The sequence below is a fragment of the Conger conger genome, chromosome 4 (genome assembly GCF_963514075.1).
Source record: "Conger conger chromosome 4, fConCon1.1, whole genome shotgun sequence".
Classification (NCBI taxonomy): Eukaryota; Metazoa; Chordata; class Actinopteri; order Anguilliformes; family Congridae; genus Conger; species Conger conger.
In genome coordinates, this window is record NC_083763.1 from 62,344,555 (window position 1) to 62,363,749 (window position 19,195).

Below are 19,195 nucleotides of genomic sequence, written 5' to 3' on the forward strand. Positions count from 1 at the left end.
ATGTAATGCTGTCCATTGGCAGCCTATTGTCTCAGATGTGCTAAAATAAGACTTAAGAGTTTTAAATTGTAAGGAAAGCGAACCTACTTTTATTTTAAACACATTTATAGATAAAGGAATTGATTAAAGAAGAAGTATTCAAACAGAATATAAATATAATATCCTTATCAAAATTCTGAAACATAAATCATTTGGGTTGAATTTATTTTCTTTTTGGTTTGTTGTATTCTGTCTTCAAATTAGGCTGGACATTTTATTCCTTTGTTATGCTCATATTCTGTATCATTTTAAAAGGCCCCAATCAATAAAGAGTCTGTTCTCTACTGTTGTATGAGTTGCCATGGTCTCATAATGGCTTATTTGACTTTCATTTGGCATAACTGTGATCCTAATGTTGATTAAACAGCAATAATAGTTTCCAAAGGGGCTCGAATGACTAGAGGAAAGACTAGGTGCTGACAGCTCTCCTATTCCTGCATTAATTTAGATGTGAGGTAATTAAACACACCTAAGCAATTCCAAACACCTGTGAAGCCGGTGTTTGTAATTATGAAAATAATGCAAATACTGAATGCAAATAATTGCCCTTTAATTAAATCTAAGAATGTGCACTTTAACCACATGTTAATATTCTAGATCAAAAATTGTGGCAAATCAAGACATAATGGGTTGTTTGCCCCAAACATTATGGAGGGCACTGTATAGACATGACATAGAGAGCAATACAAAATGTTATTTCCCATCTGTTACAAAGAGTTACAATTTGTGTTTGTTGGGTGAATGGTGGTTGGTGGTACCTAAACTGAAATGAATAATTTCACAAAACCAGTTTTGTTGTGATGAGATTACTAAAAAGTAAATATAAGGTGTGTTTTTCACTAAGCCAAATCTAAGATTCATTAGATGGCTGAGGGAATCAAACCTGTAAAGAATCCTTTCTCAAGGCAAACCTCACTCCGTTTCCTGTGGTGGAAGAATCAACAGAGAAAAGGAAGGCAAAGATGTGTGATGAATATTAACAAAGCACTCTAAGCTGTGCGCTCCACATCTGGGACCAGAAGAGCTGCCATTTGTGCCAAAAGAGAAAACCTTTTCATTTTGCTGTGAGGTCCAAAAGAGTAAAAAGGCACAAGTAACTGAATTCCTCACCTACAGTAACTCACTTTTAAACTGAATATTTGAAAATGCTTCAAAAGTAAAGTGAAAGGACCTTTTTTGAAGATCTTTGCTGGTTCACCAATTCACATCATGCACATTTCTTCCTGGAAACTTTGCGCAGGGGAATATCAGGATTATTTTATGCTAATTTAATTTGGAAACTTGCCATTACGCTAAACTGATTTGTGCATAACTAGCATGTCTAATGCCCTCATATATGCAAGGTTTTTCCAGTGGTCTCAAAAGTCAGCTTAACTTCGCAAATCATTGAATAATCGTGTTTGTTACGCAAAGCCTTCCCTGGATATTGAGAAACTATGAAGTAATTGAGGATCATTCATTTTATTGAAATAAAAGTCATGCCTTGCTATTTCATTTCCTGCATTTCTGATTTAGAGAACTACTAAACCGCATTTGCATTGATCATATTAGTTTAAATAAAAACCCTTCTTAAAGGGGCATGTTTAACCTATTTTGCATTATGTTTTAACAGTATACCACAGAGCTCAGTACAATTATTGGTCCAGGGAATAAATAAAGGATTTGATTTATCCCTTAGGACCTAGTGCTGTGAACAAATCATTTCTCTAGTAATGAGTTAAAACAAGCCGTTATGAAGATTGTTGGTCTGATCCACCTTACCAGTATCAGTAGAGCAATGAGACACTTGAGACTAATGCCTGTGTATTGTCAGTGTTGAGGTTGGTTTGTAAATGGAGCAAATGTAGTGGAGATATGTGTTTGTGAGTATGATATGGATGATGATTTCGTACCCTGGAGTCAAGAACAGATTCCCCCATGTAATGGACCCAAGCCCTATTGAGAAAATCATGTTTCTTGCTGGAAGCTGAACTACTGTTTCAAAGACTTCACATCCCCAGCCAGAAAAGTAACAGTAATTGGTGGGGTTGTCAGCAAATTGCCCACAGTAGTACATTAGATATATTTAGCATTAGATATATTTTGTATTTTCTCAGTCAGAAATTGAAACTACTTTAGAGAAATGCAGACATAAATTAGATGTAGACAACCTTGACAGAAGAGTGCATAATGGCATTCAAAACACAAGTGGAATTCAGAATCATGCATACACATCTGTAGTTGCTTTGTACAACTGAAATAGGCGGTGTTCATTTGCTTGTATTGCAAACCATCTGTACAAGGATACAAGAGACCCTCTTGCAGTTCACATTAAAGCCAGTCCTCAGTGATTTTATGAGTAACTGCATGTAAATTAGGACCAAACTCTCTTTGTCTAGAAATTCCCATGTAGGTTGTTCCCCTTTGGAAGGTTATTAAAGGAAATCTAAGCTGTCCTTACTATGCCTGTCATGACAAATAATAAGGCAGAACTCATGACTGTTTGGCATATGCCCATAAGCAACCCCACAGTGTGCAGAAATCAGCCGATGGCAAAGGTAAGCTGGTTTTCACCCTCTCGGCAAAAGGTAAACAAAAGGAAAAAAATGAATTTAAAGAGCTACCACAAGCATGTAACAGATCTCTAATGACACTTAACAGAGCAGCATGCTGTTTTCACAGGATTAATCTCTCAGGGTCTAGTTATAGTGTTGGTTGGTTATGGGCAGATCATGGATTTGTAGTCCTGCTGGGTGCAGATATCTTGTCTCATCACTTTGGGAACACAGTGGAGAAGAGGCCAAGCCAAATGGTATGTGGTATCTCTCGTGGGTGACATACTTAGAACAGTGTTCAGGTAATGACAGGGGTGCTATTCACCCTTTTGTGCTTTACACTGCTAAAACATCAGTGAGTTTAGGAGCCTTCTTCTCACGCTGGGCTTTTACTAGCCACAGGCAACACTACCATTGTCATGATTTAAACTCGATTTTAAAAAAAATAAGCAATTACGAAATGTGTGCATGGAAAAATATTATGTATCGTTGGCCTACAATCAAAACCCACATATTAATAATTTTAAAATATTAGTAATATTTACTGCATATAAACAGGAAAACCTCTACAATCTCAATTTGTCTTTCTGTTTTCAATATCTACTTATCTCGTTAATAGATACACTAGTGAGACACACTATTAGTGAACTAGCAGTATTTCTAATGAAAGCTATAGGAAATTAATAACTTCAAGAATTCTAAATGTAAGTAATATCAGCATTAGAGGGCAGTGGTACAATCAATAAATGCTCTTCAACAGCGAAACCATACCATTTATAGTCACAAAAATCATGTTTCCATAGAGGAAAAGTAATATTGTAATTCACATTTTAATCCATGAACTGGTAATGAACAGACTATTGAAAGGTACTTCAGGTAGCATAATGTCATAATGTTTAAATTGGCATCCATCGCATAGTCAAAAATAGAAATGGAACAATAAACACCAAGCCAGATGTTATGTATAAAAATGACTAGGTCTCATCTGTTTAATTTTTTTTTCTTCCTTTCTGCTGATCTAAGCTGTTTGAGCTAGGCATCATGGGAGTTGACATCTCGCTGAGCAGTAGATGAAATCAGGTGTTCCTCACAGAGGGAGTACAATTTACTATAAGCAGTTTTAACAGCCTCAGCAGAAACTATGTTTCATGAACAAAATACAAACGAGGCCTTTAATAATATTTCAAGATAAATGCTTCACTTTCTTGGGAAATTAAGCTTGGTTTTGTGCAGGCTTTGCAGAATTTGTAAACTGAATTATAGAGCAATTTGCTGTGTCTTTGATGTGGTAAATATGAAGCCTGGTGGAAAAGTATACAGACTGCAGGGGAGGAGTGATCAAGGTTGTGAGAGCTGAAGAGAGAGGAATGAGACTTTGCTGTCAGGCTTTCTTACACAAAACTGCTTAGTTCAGAATCTGAAGCATCTTTATCTGAGCCCATTACACCACTGCGGGTTGAGAAAAAGTGATGACTGCTCAGGAGCAGACCGGGATGCTGACTGAGGAACCTGCGAAGAGGACAGTTGCATTAAGAGAGGAACGTTGCATGGGAGGGATATAACTGTATTGTAATGAGGAGAGGTTTTTGCACAAAATGTTCCCATTTTGTTCTCATTACTCTCATGTTTTTTTTGTGTGTGTTTAGTTTTTTCATGTGCTTCCTTCAGTGTATTGTTTCTACAAGGTACTATAAAATGATTCCTCACAGGATGCTTCAATGTTAATATTAAATTGAATCATCTATATCTATATGTATTATGCATTATTTTTATCTTATAATCAATAACGTCCACGAACATTAGATGGGGTAGGGATATATAGAGAGAAATTCCTTCATTGCATAGCTGCTGTGTTGCTGAATCCTTTGGTATGGGTAACACAGCTTGGCAGTTGTTTGGAATTTAATTAGTGGGAGGGGAGAGAGGCAGAGACGATGAGGAGTATCAATCATTCTGTCTCTGGAGTGAAGTTATTTGTGGGGCGAATGGAATCAGTAATAATGAAGGTTCACTTGCTTTCCACCACAGAGGTTTTGTTGACAAATTTAGTTCATACAAATGCAGGGGTGAGAGATGGGAGGATCTCGAAAGCAGCAAAATAAGGGAAGATCTCAGGAAGTTAACTTTAATATTGCTTGTCCCTGTTTTCCTGTGCCAAACTCCATTGTTTTCACTTTTGTGACAGTGCTAAATGTAATCTACAAACAGAGATTCATACGTCAGGCTCGTCTTATCAGGATGAAAAACTAACAATGTATTGCCCATCTGCTATTGGGAAAAACAGAGTTTATTGTGCACAAACACAGTTTTCAAGCCCAACTAAGCAGAGTAACCTACAGTATTATTCTGCTGTTCTTTCCACAATCACAGGTACAGAGCTGTTGTTTCACTAACATGAAAAATGTTTTTCCATCCACCTTGAATCTCGAATTAGGAGTAAGATACATGTAAATATATTCAGCATTGAAAAACACAGATTGAAGCCAGTGTTGGAATATTCACATTCTTACATTAAAGAATAATTGCACTCACTGTTTAAGCCTGGCTCCACCTACTACACAATTTCTTTGGTGGGTGGCGGGGGTGTGTCTATCTAATTTGCAAAAACTATTCTCCATGCAAATGAATTCCTACTGTGCAGCTGTGCCTGGCTCATGAAACTCGGATCAAACCATCAAACTAGGTATGGTAGATCAAATATGAATCAAGATTCCACAATTACATGGTTTATTTCCTACCCAGTCTCATGGCAAATACGTACCTCTAAGCACTTTTTTGCAGAATGAAGATTACCTTCTCACAGGTACATTTTACTGCAGTCTCTAAATGAAATGTCCACTGGGGGTGCTAAAGAAAAGTTTAGACCTTGAATTACTGGAGAAGTGGCATCTATGCTCAGGAAATGGGCATGACAACTCCGCTAGTTTAGAGTATTGATTCGATCTAGTGGTTAGCATGTCAGCTCCTCCTGTTTGCAACCTGCGTTCAAAAAACAGATTTATACAATTTAGCAGTAAATATAAATATATAACTATATTAGGTGGATTTGGGGAATGGTAATCTTCATTTCTGTTTTTTAAATTGTTTCTTCATTAATCTTACATTGATAAATTCCCACAGCCATCACATGATGCTGGTCTAGCTAGTATGTAAAAATGAGTGATTCTGGGGGATTTATAATCTGGAGGGGGAGGAAAAAAAAGCTAGGGTGTAATTACTCAAAGAATGGCATGTGAGAAAGAGAAAAGAGATATAAGAAATAAGGTAAAAATATTGGAACTATAACTATTTGGACCACTGTGAGAGCAGATTAGTGTTTGTGAATTTGTGCCAAATTACCTTAATTATTTTCTACATTATGTATTATGTACCAAATGTGAACATGGTTCAAATAAGGATGGAACAATTAAGCTTTAATTATTATAAAACAACAGTATATTTCAGAATTACATTGAAAGGCTATAAGAGCAATTATGACTTGTTTGTGATAAGTTAATAATGATCATCCATCCATCCATCCATTATCTGAACCTGCTTATCCTGATCAGGGTCGCAGGGGGGCTGGAGCCTATCCCAGCATACATTGGGCGAAAGGCAGGAATACACCCTGGACAGGTCGCCAGTCCATCGCAGGGCACACACACCATTCACTCACACACTCATACCTACGGGCAATTTAGACTCTCCAATCAGCCTAACCTGCATGTCTTTGGACTGTGGGAGGAAACCGGAGTACCTGGAGGAAACCCACGCAGACACGGGGAGAACATGCAAACTCCGCACAGAGAGGCCCCGGCCGACGGGGATTCGAACCCAGGACCTCCTTGCTGTGAGGCGGCAGTGCTACCCACTGCACCATCCGTGCCGCCCTTAATAATGATCATGAAAATGATAATTATAGCAACTGCATACAAGCTCAGTCTATAGGAGAGGACAGTTCCAAAGACATTTTATATTCCAAAAGTATACTTTCAAATATGTTGCGATGTTACAAGAGTCCCAATAAATCCTCTAAGTTACCTAAAAAAGTGCAGAAAGAAATGTTACTTTTTTTAAACCTATGGGCTGAAAATACAAAATTAAATATTGGAGAGAGTAAAATATTATCTATTTATGTGCCATTTTTCAGTGTTTTGACAATTGGATAAAATAAGACACAATGAATACAGTGGGCTCTGGCATCCTTGATAAATATACAAATTTACAGTTGTTTTCAAATAAATACCAGTGCTTTGAAAAAAGTAAATAAAGTGAAAATATTTTTCAATAGCTTTCAGTTCAATTTCAAATGTAGTGGAAACATTACGCATTCAATTCCAAATCACAGCATTAGCAAATTTAATCAAGTCTGCATTATTCTTTTACAGGAAGTAAAGAAAAGGAATATTAATCTGTAAAAAAAAATGGCAGTCGATATTATTCTCTTCAAACTCTCTTCAAACTGTATAAACTGAAGAATTCTTTCAAGATTTAACTTCACTTTAAATTACTAAACTGATATTTAGTGAAATAACGATTGTTTTTGTCAACAACTTCTGGGGCCTAGAAACGGGTATTTCAGCCCAGGATGAACTAACTACATTCCACAGTTCCTGTGAATTTTTAGGTTTTGCTTCAGAAACTCGATTTTTTATGTCACCCCACAAGTTTTCAATGGGATTGAGGTGGCCACTCCATTACCTCAATTCTTTTTGTCTGGAACCAAGATGTTGCTTGCTTACGTGTCTGTTTGCGGTCGTTGTCTTGTTGAAACACTCATTTAAGGGGCATTACCTCTTCGGTATATGGCAACATAATCTCTTCAAGTATTTTGATGTATTCAAACTGATCCATGATCCCTGGTATACAAACCCAACACTGTAGTATGAAAAACAACCCCATACCATGTTTTTTGTGCTACCATGCTTCACTGTCTTCACAGTGTACTGTGGCTTGAATTCAGTACCCGGGGGTCGACTGACATACTGTCGATGACCACTAAACCCAAAAGGAGAATTTTACTCTCATCAGTCCACAGAATGTTATGCCATTTCTCTTTGGGCCAATCGATCTGTTACTTGGCAAATTTAACAGCAGGTAATTGTAGATCATCTTTAATCTTTCTGGAGCTGATGAATGGCTGAATCTTTGCCATTCTGATTATTCTTTGATCCGTTGTAACGTTGCTTATTTCGGGTTTTTGTTGCCATTTTAAAGCATTTTAGATCATTTTAGCTGAGTATCCTATAATTTCCTACACTTCTTTATCCGTTTTCCCCTCTCCAATCAACTTTTAAATCAAATGACGGTGTTCCTCCAAACAATGTTTGGAATGGTCCATTTTACTTAGCAATTAAGAAGGAAATATATTTTATAACAATGTGTGAAACATTTGCTTTGCTTCCTTAATAAAGGACAATTAATGACACCTGTTTTTTCACAGAATGGATGAATTCTGTAATTAAACTCCACACTGCTATTATTTTGAACATGCCCCTTTCAATGAATGAGTCAATTACTCAGAACAAGCAGCCTGCATGTCATGACAGTTGGGTCTGTTGTTTTTCTATTACGCTACTACATTAACATTGATTATTTAACTCCCCCTTTGAAGACTTACATTCCTCATTATTCTTCCTGATACAGTTTGGTAACGTTCTATATGCACACTCAACCTGTACAGGCCTATCATCCACACCACTTAGCAAGTTGCATTACTCACCAATGTGGTCTTTTGTTTATCCAGATTATTTATGAATCAAGTTTACATGTCAACAGTGCTCTCCATAAAATGATGGAGGGCTGTATAAATTATGGCTTTTACACAAAATGCAACTTTTTAATTTGCCTACAGGCCAGCTGCCTGACAATGCGAATAACTAATGTGCATGAAAACGAAATAACTAACATGACTAACATTTTGACACAATAACAGATGTTCACTTTCCAGTATTTACTGAATCATAAGACGGCAAATGCAATTTCTCTTTCCTCAATCGGAGGAGAAAGAAATATCATTAGGCATTCCGAAACACAAGTAAACAAAGAAATGGTTTCAATATCAAGGCTTTCAGTGTGGTTTCAGCTGGGGTGCTCGCTTCAACAGAAACCACTCAATGGAAACTAATAATCAAATACAGATAATTGGTCACAGCATAAAATAAACAGCACTGAAGAGCCACTCGTCCTGGTTGAGAGGGAGAAGGAAGCACTAGGAGACACTACAGAGACAGGGAAAATAAGAGCGACCAGAGATGCTGCCTGCTGCAAGCTGTGGAGTGAGAAGGCTTAAGTGTGTTATGGATGTTATGAAATAGGACCTCAACAACACTTCAAGTGAAGGATTGATAATTCTCATCAACACAGACTTCTGGAGGCAATATGTTCACAACTTAAATGGCTGGACAGATGTAACAGGAAACTACTTGTAAGACTATATGAATATTTACATGTATGCAAAGCAGTGTGCATACTAAAACGTGTACCTCACACAGGTGTTAGTGACTTAGTCGGTAAAATAAAGTGACCTGAACATTTCTACCATGAATATCATTAAAGAAGCTGCTGTGACAATGCACCATGTTTTAGCATGCCATTTCTACAATGTCCACACAATATACCATCACTGAGCACTTTATTAAACTTATTTTCTTCTGCTGCTGTAGCCTGTCCACTTATAGGTTTGATGCATTATCTGTTCAGAGAAGCACGTCTGCATACCACTGTTGTAATGCGTGGTTATTTGCGTAACTGTCACCCTCCTGTCAGCTTTGACCAGTCTGGCCCTTCTCCTCTGACCTCTCATTAAAACGTCTGGCCGCAGAACTGCTGCTCACTTTAGAGACTGTTGGGCGTGAAAATCCCAGGAGATCAGCAGTTTATGAGATACTGAAACCACCCTGTCTGGCACCAACAATAATTTCACGGTCAAAGTCACTTTCACTTAGATTACATTTCTTCCCCATTCTGACATTTGGTCTGAAAAACAACTGAGCCTCTTGACCACATCTGCATGCTTGTATGCATTTAGTTGATGCCACTTGATTGGCTGATTAAATATTTGCATTAACAAGCTGGTGTACAGTTCTACCTCATAAAGTGGTCACAGGTTGTATATAACCACCCATTCCTATCCAAAGTGCAAGGATGTGTGGTATCAGCACAACTCCAATCCCACTTTCACAATAACAAACGTTTAGAATCATTTATGTCAGGATTCCAATCTAAACACAGTACAGAGACTACCCACCTGTCTGCTGACACTGCACCATTAACCATCTGCATCCTCCTCAACCTCAGCACTGCCTTTGATCTCCCACACCCTGTTGTTGGACTGTCTGACTTGCATGGGGGTCATTGCATCTGCACTGTAGCCCAGTAGACATCCTACCTCACCAGATGACAACACTTTCTCCTGCTCAAACACCATCAGACCAGGGTGGCTGTAGCTACACAGGGTGACACCCAGGGGTAAGTACTGGGCTCACATCTAGTCATTATCGATCACTTCTCTCTCCACCCCCCTCCCATTCCCTCCCAAGATAGCAGCAGGTGGCACATTGGAGATTGGAGATTCCAGACTCAGGTGGGACTGGAGACTGGCCAGATTAATATATATATATACATATACAAAACTCAGCTTGACAAATTCACACATAGATCAATACCTTTGATTACATTAACCCCACTCTCATTCAGCTACATTGGCTACCGGCTACCACAAGTCCTCCTGCTCACATGCAAAGCCCTACACAGCCCTTGCAGCCCCTAACTTTCTGACATTAATCGAGACTACACCTCAGCCCACACTTGACGGTCCTCTGCTGGTCCCCTCACCAGTCTTCTCTCCTACTTCACTACAGTGAGTGCTGCCGGCCCCACACTCTGGAGCTCCCTCCCCTCTCACATCAAACAGGCAAAGACACAGCGGCATAACTAAGACCTGTCGGGCCCCCCCTCCCCTTCAATTACATTACCCACACGCACCAGCCATTCAGAACCACACTAGACAGAGCAGAGGGACAAGCATTTCCATGAACAGTTTGGCATTCATCATTTTTCAATTATTTGAATTAATGCAAATATTAATTTATGGATCAATACACATGATCTAAGCATCTCAGAAACAGCCTTCCTGGAATTTACAGCAGTGGTGTGCTGAAGGGCATCTCTGAATGCACTAAAATACTTTTGCATTTAACTGTATATAAATTAACATCCCAACTCATGATTCAAATTAAAGTAGGCCTGATCCAAATAAACAAATGATTGGAAATACCTAGTTTATTTGAGAGTCATTTTGAACAGCAAATTACATGGGATGGCAATCAGGCTTCAGATTCCTCCTGGGGACTGCAATCATAGGTTACAAGGCATGTGACCTGTACTTCTGAAAGGAGCTGTGACAACCTGATGTTACCACTGCTTTGCAAGTGGTTACATGTGCAGTACCACACTGTTCTGGCAGTTGATTCCTCTCAAACGTTTATGCTTTTTATCACAGTGGTTAGACTAATATTCTTCCCTGAACATCCACAATTTGCTTCCAAACTGTGTAGTGCTTTGTTGTATTTACTCAGTACAATGTCCTTCTAGGAAATAATCATTATCGGCACGGCTACTCATTTCATTTCATTTCATTTTCTGTATTTCAGGTGACTGCCTGAAAGCCACTTAGAGTGGGGTAGCCAAATGATATGGATTAAAGCTTACAAACGCAACAGTGACCCCTGTTGCTGGCCACCTGACAAGGTTTATCTGCTGTTTAGCCACGCGCTGACAATTTGTGAGCTTGGTACTGAATATGGTTCATCATGTGGGTCTTTTTATCAATCATTATACTTTTTGTGAGATAACTGCTATGAATATTTATATTATTTTGAAATTAGCATGAAGTTTCCAGTTAGAGTCCATGGATGGTGATGACCAGTCTTTTTGTATAAACATTTTGTACAAACTGTATCACATTGGACAGAGAATGCTTAAATGTATTTGTAAATTCAAGATAAATTGAATTCCAAAGAGGACAGTAATTTAGAAATACAAGTTGTACACCTGTGGCACAAAATGAGAGAGTTTACTACAAAAATAATTAGAGTTACACAACAGAAAATAGAAGCTGAATGCATTGACATGCATTAAAATGAGATCACAGATCTCACTTATTATATCTTAAGATGCAATTTATGTGATCTTCTTATGTGATTTATGTGTCTTTCTATATATATATTTTTTTTAATGTATGTCTGGATGTTTGTAGATGTTGTATGTCATTTTATTCAGTTTTTCTGTGGACCCCAGGAAGAATAGCTGCTGCATCTGCAACAACTAATGGGGATCAAAATAAACAGATGTTTGAATGGTAAAGGCGGAGGCATACTTTACATATCAATGCTTTTGTCAATGAAAAGGTGACACAATGCAATATAAATGTCATTGAATACTGCACACCCACTACATACTTCACCCAGTTTAAGAACCAAAGTGCACACACACACACACACACACACACACACACACAAACACGCACACACACCCACACACACAAACGCATATTATTCTACTAAGCAGTGCTCATTCTTTACAAAATAACGACAATCAGTGTTTTGTAATGTGGTAATCAGTGTTACAGCAGCCAATAGCATGTAATGCCGAAAATAGATGGTACAATTGGCAAAGTAAAAGCCTTCGGCCAGGTAGAGTGTCCCCTTTCTAATAGCATGGTAAATATAAAATGAAAACGAGCATTTTATCCCTGAGCTAGAAAATTAAATCAGTGTTTCCAATGAAAATATTCTGAGCCATTATCATTGTAACCAAATGTGCTTCTAGGTTAAAGAACACAAGTGTCCCCTCACTAATTAAAAGCCTAACACTAAATGTCTTTTGAGATTTAAAATATTTGTCCATGCAGTGCCCAGAATGTTTCTCATTGTCTGTAAACAAACACATGCAGTCCCTTTGAAAGAAACTGGGGAGTACTTGAGAATGTTAGTTGTGTTTTGAGAAGGTGGTGGAAAAGCTTGACAGCTCCCCAAGGAGCAGAACTGCAGACATCCAGCATCTGGTACGAAGAATTGTCATTTTAAAATATTCACATATTTAATCAGGAAGAAGTCCCCATATTTAAAAAACAGTATTTGTCATTATCTCACTATTATGGTTCAGTAGTATTTTTTATGAAGCATCTAGCTGAAGAATCTGATTTAGGTTATTTCAAATACAAGACTATTGGAAAAAATCATTATTACACTGTGTTCTCAACTCAAGAATCTGGCAACATACCATGAGAGGTTTTTATTACCTTGTTCTTTTTTCAAGGTCTATCGGGTGATCTAGAGTAAAAGCCGCCTCAGGATTGTGATAATTATGTTTTGAAAATTAGCACACACATATAAAATGTCAGTGCGGGTTATAGTGCTGAAAACTGTCATTGCCCTTTGTAACTCCAAACAAATAACTCCATTCATAATAAATTATGTTACAAAATATATTAGAGCAGCCCATACTGGTTTACAAGTGTGTAATTCTGTACTGTTTTTGGTACAGTTTGCATATGTGAATAGAGAGATGGAAACTTGGATATGATAGAATATGGTAGTGAGAGTAATCTTCGAAATAAGAAAATTAACAGAAATAATAAGCACAAATCTAATACACTAAACAATTGTGAGATCAAAAGCATTGTGTATTGTGTATGAGATAGGGTAAACTACTGTATGCTAGAGGGTATCAGAACACAAGATTAGGGATTGCTTGGTGGTATGAAAACAATGTAAAATAAAATAAAAAAACATCATAGTTATTGGAAAACAAACATAACAAAGTAAAGTTTTGTGCACACTGAAACAGTGATTTTGAATGTTTTTGTTGTTATGCGACTTTTCTTTCTTTTTTTATGATGACAGTGATGTCAATCTTTCGACAGTGACATAAACAGCCAGAGATTGTTCCAAGTTTCTTTCCCATCCAAATGAGCTTACCCAGTTCTGCCATACCATATAATTATAGCTGAGTCTATATACTGAAAAACTGACATTCCCATGACAAAAGAGATTTTTTTACAGTGAAACCACATACAGAATAACAATGGAAAAGTGTCATACCACAGTAAGATTGAAAAAAAAAACGCTTTATCCTACTGGTTAAAAATGTCAGTGTCAAATATGAGTACATATTAAACAGATATCTCTTCTAAATTATTATGCATTTGTATTCAATCTAAATTTATTTAAGACTGTATGATTTGTTTCATGTTATGCAGTTTAAATGTATGAAATGTAAAGTGATAGTCTCTTGGATCAGAATTCTAGCCTTTCCACGCAATTAAAAATCAGTGATTTACATTTCTAATGAAACGTGTTATTGCCTCTACAAACATCATGACCTCAGAAGTAAATTGGTAAAATAACTGGCAAAATACATCAAGAGAATCCTGTGGGTAACCATTGTTCTTTAATTTAATCTCATTACTTGTTACAAGAAAATATTTACTTTTAAAAATATTTCTCTCTCCCTCTCTCTCTCTCTCTTTCTCTTTCCCCCTCTCCCCCCCCACTCTCTCTCTTTCTCTCTCCTCTCTCTCTCTTTCTATCTCTCTCTCTTTGTGTGTGTGGACATGCATGTGCATATGTGCGTGTGCATACGTGGGTGTGTGTATTCAGGTACTATAGCATTCCAGGATAATTAACATAGGTGTCACAATACCATTGTATGGAAGTGTGAGCTGAAGTAAAAAAACATGCAACTCATCCAACTCATTAAGCCAGCTTCATAAGATAAAATTAACCCTATCCACTTTGCCCCCTTGTGGTTGAGTTGTCGACGTCCCAAATTATTTTTGCGTTCATATTCATTGAATACAAAACAACTGTAACATAATGAAACTGCAAAACAGTGATGCCAGGTTGTTAAAAAGACTCTACACTAGCGAGAACAGCAGTTTAGATGCCTATCAGCCTCCCCCTTGCCACACTCATGGTTTACAACCCTCACCCGTTTTGGGAAAACTCATGTGGAATTGTAATGCCTGCCGATATCTTCACTAGTTCTTGTACACAAGTTGACATCAAGTTTGTGCACAAATATAAAGTAGTTAAAGGTTTGTCCTTGACTTAGAAATTGAGACATTCAGTGGTAAACTATAAAGGTGCATTAGGTATTTTGTGTTTTTGGTATTTTACTGAATATTTTGTGTACACTGTATGTACATGCCCTGATATCTTAATAGTACAAACCACTTGTGTAATTTATGTCTTCAACCATGTGTGTGCAGTAAATAGTTTGAGATACTGGACTAGTACACAATAGGTAGAAATTGCCACAAAAGTGGAAAGGGTTAAACACACACACTTGACTATATGAACCAGTAACTTAAGGGATGAAATATGACCTCTTTTTATTTTTGCTGCACAGAAACTATGCATGTGGCAGCTTTGTTCAAAACATTACCCTACTAAGCATTCAATATTGCAATCAACACTCAGGGGAGTAAAAAATATGCTCTAATGATAGAAAACTTGCAGATATTTCTGTTTCTGCAGTGCAAATATGAAGCAGCTTCAATTAACTGGATATGCCAGTTTAACCTGTCAACAGGATATCATAACAGCTTTTATCACTGAGCACACTGTAGAGTAGGAAAGACATCATCTTTAATCATTTTTCTAGGAAAAAATGTGTCCCTGCACTATGCAAACTCCCAAGACAGCTGTGTTGTTTACTGCAGATTAACAAAGGAAAGGAAAGTCAAGATTTTGACATGAGGTATTGTGAACAAGGGCCACAATTCCAGAACAGGAACACAAAAAGAATTTTAAAGTAACTCGTAAGGGACTTAGTTAAATTTGGAAATGTTTACTTTTTCTATCTCTTACTCCAGATACCAGTTCGCAAACTATGTCTAATTTTGGTATGTGTACAGCCATAATCTTCAAAAGGAAATCAAGAACTTTATTTTGGGAATTGGAGCACTACCCTAATCTGAGATTCACTAGATTTCAAATGATGTGGATGGATCAAGCACAGAGGAATCTCAGAGATATGAATCCTTTAGAAATTGGGTTCTTTGAGACCTGGAATATTAAAAATGAATGAATGTCAATACAGATTGATTTACTTGTATGGCTACTCACATTATTTGTCCCCTGTTGTATCCCTGTTTAAGTAACAATAAAAACAAATAATAATAATAATAATAATAATAATAATAATAATAATAATAATAGTAATAATCATAATAATAGTAATAGTAATAGTAATAATAATAATGATAATAAAAATATATATAAAATAAATAAATAATAATAATAATAATAATAATAATAATAATAATAATAATAATAATAATAATGTTTTAAAATGATAATAATTAAACAACAGTGAGATCTACAGTTAATATCTATGTTTTCATTTTCCGAAACAATAGCCTCCATCTCATTTTCAGTGCCCAGTATGTAAGCAAGAATAACCTGTTTGCAGTTGACAACTGTTATCAAAATAGCCTTTATCCCTTTTGAGCTCACAAAAACAGAAACAATATAAATGGTAAGTTGAAGTCATAAATAATATACGTATGTGGGCTGATTACAGATAAACTGAAAGGTATTGATCAAGAAATATGCTAGACAGAAGGATACACAGACTAAACTGTGAATTCAAATGATTAAAATTCTGATGAATCAGTGAGTATGCTTTTACTGACTAGCTCCATTAATTAATATCTGTCAATGTGTCAAACAACACTTTTTATTGTAGCATACAGTAGATACCTTGTTTGTTTTTTTTAATTTACCGGACACTTATTCTCATTAAAAGCACAATGATTATTTTAGATGGACCCTGGCACATAGTTAAAGAGAGAAAGGTGGGAGGTGTATTTCCAATAATTTTCATTTTGTTTCCATTGTTTTGGCATCAGCAATAACTTCAAAGATAAATGATAATACGGAACATTAAAAGGCGTACTTCTGGATTGATCCCCAGTTGACTGGTCAGTCCATAACTCTGAGGTCAGTATCTGTGAGGCTCTATTGTGGTGGTCTCTGCAGTTGAATACATATACATAGTGTCTACCTAAGTTTTCTCTATGATGTATGCAACAAATCTATTATTTGGAGATTTGAGCTGTATTCAGTCTTCATGTTTTTCAGTATTTCCATACAATGAAATAAATTCCAGGTATTGAATATTTTACAGACGGTTCAGAGAGAAAAGATTTACATTGATGAATTTATTATTAGTTTTCAACCCTTCATGGCCCTACTATGAAGGCAAAGTTTCAGACTGACATAACCCAACATAACCCAGATGGACATAGAGTCATTCATTCTTACAGTGGTTTTGTGTTTCATTTGACTTTTGGCCTCCGCGACAAGAATGCCGCCACCCAGGAAAAAATACTTGCAAAGTTCCGACAGGAGAGGGTAGTTTGTATTTGGAGAAAAAAGCTATTGCTCTTTTTCAGCTGGGAAAATATTAGATGTCATGCCTTTTGATTGACCACACACTGCACACATCCGGAGACTCATCACTTACACCTCCATCTACTAGGGAGAGACTACAGGGATTCCAATCCCATCCAAATCAGTACATAAAATGACAGACATTCCTATGCAGTAATTATGGTATATCTCAGACGTCGTTCGGATAACTAATCCTGTACGAATAGTGCTTATTTAAATAGCTGTGTTTTGGTAAATAGCTTCAGTCGAAGGTCAAAGATTATAGAAGCAAATATTCAGACATGACATTACTGGAAGGTTTTTTCCCTTTTCTCTTCACTTTTTGCACCAGATTTAAATCAGATTAATTCATGCCTGGCTTTTAACGCATTGGTCTGATCTGAGCAGATTTGTTTTGTACACTTGAGAATTCATCCATCAGCAGTCACCTCATCAATAAAGACAAAGTGAGCTGATTCCAGTGCCAACTGTCCGTGCCCAGACCATAACCCTACCTCCACCGTGCGTCACAGAAGAAGGGAGATACTTTGGGTCATGAGCAGCTCTTCTTCTTCTTAAAATTAGACCTGTTCAATCCTTGTTTAAATTAGCTCAGCTACAGCATTGACAAGTTTTTAGAGGGAAGGGAGTGTGCAGGTTGCTGATGATTGACCATTCCAAATTTGGGATGGCAATTGGACGTTCAGCCCCAATTTGGGTGCAGAAATAATAATAATAATAATAATAATAACAATAATAATACTAATAATAATTCTGTCTTTAAAATAATAATAATAATAATAATAATAATAATAATAATAATAATAATAATAATAATAATAATAATAATAATAATAATAATAATTGATCCAGTAAAGTGTTTTAAAAGGCAGTGCCCAACAGGCTTCCTGAATTCAAAGTTTAGGTTCAATATCGTCTGGGCTGAGGAACAAAACCATTTCTGTTTCTTTTTAACAATAAAAACAATAATACCTTTCTGCACCATATGCTACTGCAGAAAATGTGAACTAATAAAATAACCAATGTTAGTTTAAGGTGGATTAAACTGAAAAACACAGTCTCTTGCCATTAACTTGGCGTTCAGGAAAGAGAGGGGGCATGGTACCTGCAGGTGCTACTGATTATCCACCCACATGGTGTTTTCCCAGATGATGGGTGTGATTCTCTCCAATGTGCTGCAGCACAGGGGGAATGGGCCCTGTCTATAGTACTGTAGCACAGGTGGAATGGGCTCTGTCTATAGTACTGCAGCACAGGTGGAATGGGCTCTGTCTATAGTACTGTAGCACAGGTGGAATGGGCTCTGTCTAAAGTACTGTAGCACAGGTGGAATGGGCTCTGTCTATAGTACTGCAGCACAGGTGGAATAGGCTCTGTCTATAGTACTGTAGCACAGGTGGAATGGGCTCTGTCTATAGTACTGTAGCACAGGTGGAATGGGCTCTGTCTATAGTACAGCAGCACAGGTGGAATGGGCTCTGTCTATAGTACTGTAGCACAGGTGGAATAGGCTCTGTCTATAGTATTGTAGCACAGGTGGAATGGGCTCTGTCTATAGTACTGTAGCACAGGTGGAATGGGCTCTGTCTATAGTACTGTAGCACAGGTGGAATGGGCTCTGTCTATAGTACTGTAGCACAGGTGGAATAGGCTCTGTCTATAGTATTGTAGCACAGGTGGAATGGGCTCTGTCTATAGTACTGTAGCACAGGTGGAATGGGCTCTGTCTATAGTACTGTAGCACAGGTGGAATGGGCTCTGTCTATAGTACTGCAGCACAGGTGGAATGGGCTCTGTCTATAGTACTGTAGCACAGGTGGAATAGGCTCTGTCTATAGTATTGTAGCACAGGTGGAATGGGCTCTGTCTATAGTACTGTAGCACAGGTGGAATGGGCTCTGTCTATAGTATTGCAGTACAGGTAGAATGGGCACTGTCTCTGGTGCTGCACCACCACCACTTGTTTGCTGCTAAATACAGGAAGTCAGAGATGTCACAATGACTCCATGCCCGGACTGTAGAGTGTACAGCATCCTACCCAATAAACAGAATGTGCCTTTTGATGCAAGTATTTCTGGTATCAGCAATGGATGTACTAGAATCTAATATTGAGCTTATGCACTGATCATTCAAAAAGTGTCTATCTAGCCCAGCGCTACTCAACTCAATATCCTGTGGGTT